This window comes from Wolffia australiana, chromosome 4 (genome assembly GCF_029677425.1).
Source record: "Wolffia australiana isolate 7733 chromosome 4, ASM2967742v1".
Classification (NCBI taxonomy): Eukaryota; Viridiplantae; Streptophyta; class Magnoliopsida; order Alismatales; family Araceae; genus Wolffia; species Wolffia australiana.
In genome coordinates, this window is record NC_135838.1 from 10,238,642 (window position 1) to 10,250,395 (window position 11,754).

Consider the following 11,754-nt stretch of genomic DNA (forward strand, 5'->3'; position numbering starts at 1 on the left):
TCTGGGGTTCAACCCCCCTAACATCCAACAGTCCACCTTTCCGAGGGGTAACCCTAACATGATCGGAGGCATCTTGGTGATAGGCTTAATTATCGGACATTTTTTGTAGTAGTGCCATAGCTTCATCTTCATACGTGTCTGCTATTGCTCCTCCACTTGAGATATCAACTCTGCCTTTCTCCACGTCATTCAAGCCTTCATAAAAAATTTGCACTAACTCCCATTTTTGAATGCCATGGTGGGGGCACTTCCTAATGAGCCCCATCAATCTCTCCCATGCTTCGCTAAATGTATCATTTCCCTGCTGAAAATTTCTAATCTCTCTTCTGAAAGAATTTGTCCTAGCCACTGTATAATATCTTTTCAAGAAGCTCTTCTCCATATCATTCCATGATTCAAAATTTGTTCCCAATGTTCTAAACCAATCCTTGGCACTATCCTTAAGGGCATGAGGGAATAGTTTCATTCTCACAACTTCCTTGGAAATTCTGAGGTAAGTGCAACTATCACAAGCTTCGTAAAATTTTTCTAAGAAGTCATAGGGCTCTTCGTTTGCCTTCCCCAAAAAGGACGGTAATAGCTGAAATTGGTGTGGATCGATTCTAAACATCACATCTTCTCCAATCGGGGCAGATATCCTGGTTAAGATGGGGGTTTCTACTGGTGTGGAATACTCTCTAATCCTCCTCCGTCCATCGTTAACTACCTCAGGGTTTCCTGTTCCATTACCTATTGGGTCCATCGGTACGGGTCTAATCAATATCTCCTCTACGAATGTGGGTTAGGTGAAAGACGACTTGGGTGTGGTGGAATCTACTACAGGGGGATTTCTGTCACTGCTCCCTGATTCAAATCCAGACCTAAGCTTCATACAAAACCACTAATTCAAACACAACACCCGTTAGTTGTTAAAAACCAAATACCGTCTTAAATCAAAATCAATAATAAGGAGACTTAACAAACTCGTGAGCAACAATTGACCAATCTGTTTACAAATAAAAATATGTTGAATTCCTAAGTGTTGCCTCCCCGGCAACGGCGCCAATTGATAAGCCGAAAATAGGGGTGAAAATTACGCAAATTTTTTAGCCCTTGTCGTTGTGAATTTTTGGCTTATGCAATAAAATTTATAAAACTCTACTTAATATGTATAGTGATAAGTATGAGTGTCGTCCAAGGGAGGCAAGTAGGAATTTCAATTTGATTTTCTTTTTGGTGTTTTAGATCCTAATTAGAGTGAATTTGATCTTCAATGAGGATCAAGTCACCCTAATTAGGTGAGAACTTAGAGAGGGGGATAGAGGAGATGAGTACACTAGAAGAATTAAGGGCTCTAAATTTCCTTCTTTGATCCTAATTAAAGGATCCAAGAAGTCATTTAGAGAGGTTGAAAGAGGGTTCTTAAAATGAGTTGGGTTGATTTTTGCAGATTGATAATTCAGAACTAAAATGGGGAAATTGAGTATCCTAAGAATTAAAACTAAATGTTTTTAGAATTTTCTTTTGTAATGCAATTGAATGCCCAGGTGAATCCCTCAATTTCTCCTCTAAATCCTAATCAGGGCTTGTACATGCCGCTCAAGCCAAGCGATTTAGAAGTTCAGATCAGAATAGAGATGAAGAAACAAACAACTAAACCTATTTCATTCAAAATGCATAAAAGTTTAAATACAATGAAAGGAAAAGTACCAAAACTGATCATCCAGGCTGGGGCTCCTCTCTGTCTTGCAGGTGTGATGAAGCACCCTCCAGAATGAGCCCCTCCTCTCGAAATTCAGCTTTTATACCTAGGTTACATGGTGAAAATCACCATTTACCCCCGTTTAGTACTTAATATTTATGTATCAATTTAGGCTAGATCTGAATGATCCAACTGTACAGATAGAAATAGGGGATCAAGACGAGCAAATCCATAAAAAAATCATCTCAACCGGATGTCAGGATCAAAAGTTATTAATAAATCAATTTTAACCAATTTTAACCATTGGATTAAAATTGATTTATTTCTTAATTCACGCAATGACGTGTCGGCAGCCTATTGGTTGCCACATTTCAAATATCTTTGGCGGGCTCTCTCTCATCGCGCCACGTACCCCACCTGCGAAAAAAAAGAAAAACAAAAGAAAAATCGAAAAGCGGGATTTGCATATGCCTCGCTACGCACGTACCGGTGCGTTTCTTTATACCTTATCCATTAAACTGTCCCCACGTCACCACCCGTGCACGCGCATTGTATGCACTACACGGGCGGTGTACTTACCTCCTGCGTGTAGCGCACATCTCATATCCGTTGGATTTTAATCCAACAGCGATGATTTCGCCACGTCGACGCGGCGGAAGGCACCGGCGCGCTTTTTCAACGAAGCCCTTCATAAAACAGATTATTGATATCTGACGCCGCCCAGAGGCATTTGTATGTATGTCCTTTCGACACTCTCTCTCCTCCGATTTTCTCTAAAATTAATAATGCAATTGCAAATAAACCTTGAATGATTTTAAATTGGATCTTTACACCTGCCATGCCAACCGAGAGCTGTTTTCAGGGTCTTTATGTAACGAAACGTTGCAAAAAGGCCCCGAAAAGTCTAGAAATAGCATAAATACGTTTTTTTCTCTTATAAATACGCCCTTTTTAATAGAATAAATGCATTTCTTCTTGAAATAAATCCCAGAAAATTCCTAAAAATTCGGAAAACATTCTAGAAAATTCTAGAAAATTCACTGATTCATTCCCATGTTGATAAATGTCAAAATAAAATTTTTAATGTGCCATTTTCATCCAAAAATAATTATTTCGAGCTTCAATAAATCCTTACAAATTCATATAATTAACAGAAAATTAGGGAAGAATCAGAAATTACTTGAAAACATTATTTTCGTGTAAATATATGATAACAACCCAATTTTAAGCCTTTTAAATGCATAAATCATGCTAATAACATGAAATAAAGACCGAAATTAGGGTGTTATCACCTATCAACACCCGTGGTGAGCATTGTCCACCCCTGGCCAAACGCTCCCTCTAGCTGAGTCACCTTTGCTCCCCTCGATGTAGGCTGCCTCTAGTTCTGGGCCGTGACCCCAACTTCCCAAACCCCTCAACCGCTGCCAAGGATCCATGCAACTGGCTAAGATGGTGTCGGTCACCCTCTCGCTGCCAAGGATCCACGCGGGTGTAACGGTGTTGGACAGGTAGTCTTGACTCAATTATCTTATGAGTTAGAAATTTGAATGCTTCAAGGAATAAGTTAAGAAAAAGCAAATTAGCATGGTGTAAGGAGATGTAGAGGCAGGAGCTGAGTTTTAGGAGCACAAGACTGGGTGTCTAGGAACGCTAAGTACATGGACAGATGTGTGGCCATGCTTTCTTTTAGTTTATAGGCAATTATGGGGAAGTGCTTATAAATATACAAATGAGTTTCATTGTTGTAGTATGTTATGTGCATTAACTGGTTCTTTCCTCTGACAAAGTGTTCGTCATTCTTGTTTCTCTGTGTGAGATCAAGAGAGTGAGAGCTTAAGCTTTCTTTTTATGTGTGAGATCAAGAAAGTGAAAACATAATCTTTTTTTGTTATGTGAGTTCAAGAAAGTGAGTGCATGTGCTTCCCTTCTTTCTGTGAGTTGCTGAAGTGATAGAGCGAGGTACCAACAAGTGGTGTCAGATCAAGGTTCATGATCTAAAAAATGTGGCGCTGCGGAGACTTGGAGTGGTGCGGGTATCACAGACTGGTGAAGGGTCCTATGTGGATAGAGACGGAACCAACATGGGTGTGCCCAGAGTGACAGGTACGTTGGGTGTCTCTACTGCCTTCCCTATGCTTTCAAGGATGAACTATGCTCTATGGGCGAAGAGGATGAGGATATTGCTCGAGGCATATGGGTTATGAATGCCATCATTGAGGATGATGTGCCAAGGATGAAGGATCATCTTGCTATGGTGACCATTTTCGGAACTATTTCTGAAGATCTGCAGCTTCCGTTTGATGAAGACAATAGCTCCAATGAGACCTAGGAGACTGGTCGAGTGATGAATGTCAATGTTCACCAACTCAAGCAAGTGCTCATTCATATGTTGAAATAAGAGTACGAGAAGCTGAAGATGGGTAAGGATAATCCCATTGTTGGTTATGTTGGCAAATTGTCCAGGATTGTGTCCAACATGTGCAATCTTGGAGAGAAGCTCACTGAAGGCAACGTCATTGTAAAGCTGCTGCGAGCAATGCCAGCAAAGTTTGACAATGTTACTGTGGCAATAAAACAGTTTGGGACATGAAGAACTTGTGGGATCATTCAAGGTGAAAGAAGACAAGCTTCGAGAACAACATGCAGTAGAAGACGAGCAAGCACCTCTAGCAAGGCACGATGGAAGACTTGGTCATGGAAGAGGTCGAGGTCGTGGAAGCAATGGACAAGCTAAAGATGATGACTATAAGCCCTGTCCTAAGTCAAAGGTAAAGTGTTATAATTGTCACCGATATGGACATTATGTAGCGGAGTATCTAAGTGACGACGACAAAGACAAGGCCAACGAAAGGACCAATCTGATGTGTTTGCGCGACGCAGCCCGAGCCCCCAGGAACGTCTTCGAAGACGTCGCCATCGTTATCGACATCACCGCCGTCTCGCGTCCAACCTGCCCGGCAAGCCAAGGCGACGGCGCGAACGCCCGGATTCAAATATCCCAGGTAAAGGGCATGCTATTGTCGTTTTCTTTCGCCATTTTCTCCCGAATTATTATCCGCATTTTCTTGCGTTTTCTACCGCCAGTATTATCTCTCTCTCTTTCATTTTCTTTTATCTATTTCCCCTATCCATTTCACATTGTATTGAGGGGAAATCCATGCTATAAGGATTTTCCCATCCCCTTTTCTTCCCCTAATGAGCCTTAAAACCCCCCTGCTTCCTTCCTTTTGGGTTGATAGGGGCCCATCCATGTGCTTCCCTATAAAAAGAAAAGAATGGGCACCCTAACGTTTGGACTTGTTTTCTTTCCAAAGAATTTTTGTTGTTGAAAGAGGAGCAGGTCCCGCCTCCAAGAAGAAGGAGGCTGTGGAGGGAGTAATTTCACGAGAGGGAGTGAATCGGGGGTGAAGTAGGAAGCCGCCATCACTCCAAAGGCCTGTCTAGATCTGCTTCTCTCCGGTGGTACTCATCCCTGGGGTGGAACGTGGTGTAGCAGCTCGCCATCTTCGACCTTCCGACCCATGCGCGTGCGACCGCAATCGGGAGTCGTCAGCCGCTGACTGCACAAGACCCATCCCTTTCTTGAGTCATCCGAAGGTCGACTAACTCTGTCCCGTCCGGTCTCCGCTCTGCCAGGGCGCTCGATCCATCATGTGTAGGAAGAATCCCAACCGAGAACCGCCGACCGCGCACCTATCTGGACCAGAATTTTGCTGACCGTGAACGGGGACGGGAGCCTTCTCCGTTCCCGATCCATGTTTCGCAGGTCAACGGGGCTAGCGATCATTGCCCGGATCAGTCCCCAAGTGACCGGACTTCTGTTCGGGTCCCTTCTCCGACCGACCGGGGCGTCTCCTTGCAACTCCTTGGCCAGAGACATCATGTGACCCCTTGACATTAGAGCGACAATTCTGCTTGCGTTCTGGGGGTCCACGGTGAGTCAAGGCTTCCTTGGACGTGTATGTTGGCCCTCAAAACTCTCAACCTCGCCACAGAGAGAGAACAGACGAGAGGAGGAAGAGAGAGGAAAGAAGAGAAGAGAGAAGAGAGGAAAGGCGCACGCTTGGAGAGATTAAGATTGTTGTTATTCCACACCTTATTGAACACAGTCTGTTGAGTATTTATACTGTATATTAATCTATAATTAGTAGTTGCCGTTTATATATCCGTTGTAAGCTGTTACAACGGATATATACGTTTAAACATAGATGTAATCTAGACCGTTATAATAAAAGCGGTCCACCGATCTCAGCCATCCATTTGATATCGGTGTACCTTTCCATAACGTTCATCTTAGATTAAATCTAGATCGTTATAACTAAAGGGGTGCACCGATCGTGTCCGTCGATCGGTGCCGTGGACGCTTTGATCATAACGGTCAATTCTTTTTGGAAGATCCTGACCGTCTACGGTGTGCCTACCTCAACTATATTGAATCCTAACTATCTTTGAACCTATATTGAACCCTATCATCTAAGTCTCTAGCGAGTATATTATATAGCATATTTTTACTATCTAATCTTGTTTAATATCATAACTCTTGCCGTCGGCGTTTCTCTGGCGTTCGTCGTCGTCGCGAGTCTCCGACTCCTCTTTACCCCCTGTCAAGCGCAGCGGCCGGTCCCGGACGTTGAGCTTGAGTTGTAACAGATGAAACTGTGCCCAGGGTAGAGGTTTGGTTAACGCATCGGCCAGTTGATCGTCGCCGGCGATGAACTGCACATTCAAATTTTTGGAAGCCACCTGCTCACGAACAAAATGAAAATCTATTTCGATGTGTTTAGTCCTAGCATGAAATATTGGGTTAGATGCAAGAGAAGTGGCACCGATATTATCACACCACAAAACCGGATCATGATCTTGACGGATGTTCAGTTCTTTGAGGAGGGACTGAGTCCACAGAATTTCAGCGGCACAATTAGCCAAAGACTTGTACTCAGCTTTGGTACTAGACCTCGCAACTGTAGGTTGCTTCTTGGAGCTCCAGGAGACAAGATTCTTCCCTAAATAAACCAATAAGGCACTTGTAGACCGACGATCTAGTTTATCTCCAGCCCAGTCTGCGTCGCTAAACGCATGGAGGGTGGAGGGTGAGTTGTTGGAAATGAATAATCCTTGCATAATTGTGCCTTTTAAATATCTAAGCAAGTGTTTGAGGAAAGTCCAATCACCAGATGTCGGTGAGTGCATCTTTTGACAGGCACGGTTAACTGCAAACGCGATGTCGGGACGAGTTAATGTGAGATATTGGAGTGCTCCTACGGTCTGTCGATACAGAGTGTCGTCAACAGGCAAGTCATTTGAGTCTGAACCCACATAAGTAAGGTAATGAGTCAAGGCAGGTTTGCAGTTTGTCATATGAGTCCTTTCAAGTAGGGATATAGTATAGTTGGACTGTGTGAGAAAGTAACCATCGCGATATTCAACAAACTCTATCCCCAGGAAGTAATGTGCAGGTCCAAGATCTTTGATAGCAAAGTCTGAATGGAGGGAATTAACAAGACGAGAAATGTTACCTTGATTTGGTCCCATAATCAGTATGTCATCGACATATATAAGGATAAAGAGAGGCTCAAGTGAGAGTTGATAGAACAGGGATGTATCTGTTTTAGATCCAGCAAATCCTAAATTATATAGTTTAGATGATAGTTTGGTAAACCAGGCGCGGGGTGACTGTTTTAATCCATAAAGAGATTTTCTTAAACGACACACATGATCAGGGAATAGTTTATCTTTAAAGCCAGGAGGCTGCTCCATGAAGATTTTTTCTTGTAAGTCACCATGAAGAAATGCGTTTGAAACATCCAGTTGATGTACAAACCATTTGTTGCTGACTGTTAAGGCAAGCATTAACCTGATCGTGGTGTGTTTAATAACGTGACTGAAGGTTTCATTAAAATCAAAGCCTTCTTGCTGGTTAAAACCTTTGGCAACTAAACGAGCTTTATACTTATCAATCTCACCGGTGGATTTATATTTCAATTTATAAACCCATTTGCAGCCGATTACATGTAAATTGGGGTTACGTGGAACAAGATCCCAGGTCTTGTTCTCAGTAAGAGCATTGTATTCTCTTGCCATTGCCTGCATCCAATTTGTGTTTTTGGAGGCAATGGCGAAGGAGCTAGGTTCTGAAATGACATCTTTGGAAACATATAAACAAGAGGGAATTGGATAGCGAACAGAGGAAACAAAGATCTCTTTTGAAGGAGTGGGGGTTGAAGAGTTCGCATTCTGGTCAAGTGTGTAGACATCAAGGAGAGTTTTGATTTTAAGCTTAGTCGTTGGATCAGGTATTTGATCAAACGTGGAGACAATATCTGGAAATTTTGAAATAAGAACATCAGGGAAATAGGAAGACTTATCTGTAGAGGATGAAGTCGACCTGGGAGAATCCGGGGTCATGAGTGATAAGGTAGGATCCGGCTCAGGTGGAGAGTCAGGAGCAGTTTGTTTCTTAGACTCACATCCGTGGGGACTTGAAGTAATCTGGCTGTTGGTGTTATCTGGGAGAGCAACAGTGGTGTTATCTGGGGTAGGCGACTTGACGTGTTGTTTTGTCCTTCACAAGGCAATAAAAGTCATGAAATTCAATAAAAATGTTGTTATCTCTGGTAAACTTGTGTACTGAGAGTAAATTCTTTGTAATTTCTGGTACGTGTAAAATATCTTTTAGATAAAGAGTGCGATTCGAAGTAGAAATTTTGGAAGAACCGACTGATAGAATTTTCAAACCAATCCCATTACCTATGTGTAGCTGATCATTCTGTTGATGAGGCGCTGGCTGGAGTGGAGTGTTTTCGCTTGCCGTTACATGATGGGTCGTGCCGGAACCCTGATACCACCCTTGATGCTCCATTGTTGACATGTATGCCTGTTTGTGGGATGGTTGAGACATGAGACTCTGTAGATCTGGGCATTCTCTGGCTCGATGGCCGAAGTTTCCACATATTTGACACCTGGGTTGGAACTTTTGATTTCTTCCTCTGTTTCGTCCCTGATTTTGAAGGTTGTTTCTGGACGGATTGCTGTTTCTTGAATTGTAGTCTTGACTACTTCTTGAATTCGATCCTTGTTGGCTTCGTTGTCTCTGCAAGTTGTTAGCGATAGGAGGAAAATAGGATTTCTCCTCTTCTTGTTCAAAGCTCAAAAATGCATCATGTGCCTTCAAATTGGCAATGATTTCCTCGAATTTCAGATGGCCTAAGTTGGCATTGACACTGACAACGAACTGAGTGTAAGATGATCCAAGACCCTTCAAGAAGGTGTAAATAGCGGAGGCTTCCGGAACTGGATGTCCCATTTGCTCAAGGGAATCTATGACGCTTTTGAAATGTTGAATGTAATCTTCAACTGAACGTGTACCTTTTTTCATGTTCTGTAGTTGCCTTTGTAAGTCCATCATTCTGATCTGGTTCCACCCTGCAAATGTTGTCTCTAAATTTTCCCAGGCTTCTCGGGTGGATCTTGCCTTGTTGATATGTGGCAACACAGACTTAGAGATCGTTTGATGGAGGAATCCCAACACCTGCTGGTCTATCCTCCACCACTTCTTGAATTCCGGATTCTCCACTATGTTTCCGTTTTCATCTGCAATCAAAATGGGCGGTGAATTTCCTTCAACAAACCTCATTAAATCATACCCGTGTAGAACCGGAATGATTGACCCCTTCCACATCTGATAATTGTTGCTGCTCAATCCTGGATAGATTGAGATTCCTGGAGGGATGGCGACTGGGACTTGTCCTACAGTCGTAGCTGTCGTGGCCGTGACGACAGAAGATTTCTCCATAGCGATCTTGCCTTCGGAACCTGGCTCTGATACCATAGAAACTCTCAACCTCGCCACAGAGAGAGAACAGACGAGAGGAGGAAGAGAGAGAGGAAAGAAGAGAAGAGAGAAGAGAGGAAAGGCGCACGCTTGGAGAGATTAAGATTGTTGTTATTCCACACCTTATTGAACACAGTCTGTTGAGTATTTATACTGTATATTAATCTATAATTAGTAGTTGCCGTTTATATATCCGTTGTAAGTTGTTACAACGGATATATACGTTTAAACATAGATGTAATCTAGACCGTTATAATAAAAGCGGTCCACCGATCTCAGCCATCCATTTGATATCGGTGTACCTTTCCATAACGTTCATCTTAGATTAAATCTAGATCGTTATAACTAAAGGGGTGCACCGATCGTGTCCGTCGATCGGTGCCGTGGACCCTTTGATCATAACGGTCAATTCTTTTTGGAAGATCCTGACCGTTATAGTCCCCTACGATTTAATCCTGACCGTCTACGGTGTGCCTACCTCGACTATATTGAATCCTAACTATCTTTGAACCTATATTGAACCCTATCATCTAAGTCTCTAGCGAGTATATTATATAGCATATTTTTACTATCTAATCTTGTTTAATATCCTAACTCTTACCGACGGCGTTTCTCCGGCGTTCGTCATCGTCGCGAGTCTCCGACTCCTCTTTATCCCCGACGTGGGTCTTGCGAGGGGAGGTCGTATGACGCAGCTCCCGTCCCCACTGGCTTGCCAGTGTGGGAACCAACAAGGCGCCCAGCCTGTAACGGTTAGGTTGGACCCCTTCCCTTGGGGACCCCTACTGCTGCCGGACAGGAATCCGACGCCGGAGTCAAAGCTTTCCCCTCCTCGGCGCCCATCGGACGGCATTTCTCCACCGGGAATACTTGGTTCCATAGAGTTGCTAACCAATGCTGCTCGGTCTTTCAGCGCACCATATTGCGGCTATCCCCTCCTCAACCGAATCTTGACTGTTTGCTCCAGCCGAGGCTGTCATACCTTGCCGGTCTCTTCTCGGGCACCTCCCGCCGCCAACTTCGCTCGCGCACATTCTGGACGCACAAGCAGAAGGAAATTGGCTCGTAGGCATCGTCGAGGTATGTCTCCCCTACCCACCCATCTCTTATTTCCTTCAGTGCACCTTCGTATTGCCTCTATGGCGCTCGGGTTAGACATAGGTAAGAGGGATAGGTTGAACGATCATTATGAGAATACCAAAGCCTCTTACCCCTTTGTTACGAGTCGGGCACGCCCGTCACGTGAGAGCAAAACCTGGCGGCATTGCTCTGTTCAGCACCATAATCATCCTCGTCCCCTCAGACGAGGCTCGAGAGGTCTAACCCCTCCACCACCGGGCGACTCTGCCGATCCCCCGAGAGTCAGAATTCACCGTTAGTCGGCACTTGCACCTACCATAACCTGTCGCATCTTGCATTTCATCGTAATTCAGTACTGTTAGGATTCTCTATCGGACGACGCCACTGTCGTAGTCCGATACCACTTTCATTCATTGGCACCAAACCATCATATTCGGTGTCGATGGGACGACGTCCGACGCCGTCCGGCATCAGGATGGATACATGACAGGAGGATGTATCTACTCTCTTATATGCCATCACATAATATCAGACAAGGTAGATGTGAGCATGTAGAGTATCATTTTTGAAGGGGAGTGAATTGGACAGTTAATCTTGACTCAGTTATCTTATGAGTTAGAAGTTTTGAACAGTTTAAGGAGTACATTAAGAAAAACCAAATTAGCATGGTGTAAGGAGATGTAGAGGTAGGAGCTGAGTTTTAGGAGCACAATACTAGGTGTCTAGAAAGGCCAAATACATGGACAGGTGTGTGGCCATGCTTTCTTTTAGTCCATTGGCAGCTATGGGGGAGTGCATATAAATATGTATAAGTTTCATGTTGTAGTATGTTGTGTGCAACAACTGGTTCCTTCTTCTCTCAAAGTGTTCTTTCTTCTTGTTTCTGTGTTAAATAAACAGAGTGAGAGCTTAATCTTTCTTTCTATGTGTGAGGCTAAGAAAGTGAAAACTTAATATTTTTTCTTCGTATGAGATCAAGAGAGTGATTGCATGTGCTTCCCTTCTTTGTGTGAGTTGCTGAAGTGATAGAGCTAGGTTCCAACAAACGATGCCTCCATTGTAGTGCTGTGTTGAGGCCACGACGTGGGCTATTGCACCAACACGACGGGCTGACCGAGGATTGTTGACTATGACCGCAAGCTATCAGGTCCCATTGGCC

At 43.7% G+C, this 11,754-nt stretch overlaps 1 non-coding gene across 1 annotated transcript; it reads left to right on the forward strand.

The window, feature by feature from the left end:
• The first annotated feature begins 230 nt into the window (after positions 1–230).
• On the forward strand, positions 231–336 carry LOC144702830 (small nucleolar RNA R71). Its single transcript, XR_013581405.1, has one exon. It is a non-coding gene; the product is annotated as a small nucleolar RNA R71 (small nucleolar RNA).
• The last annotated feature ends 11,418 nt before the right edge of the window (positions 337–11,754 follow it).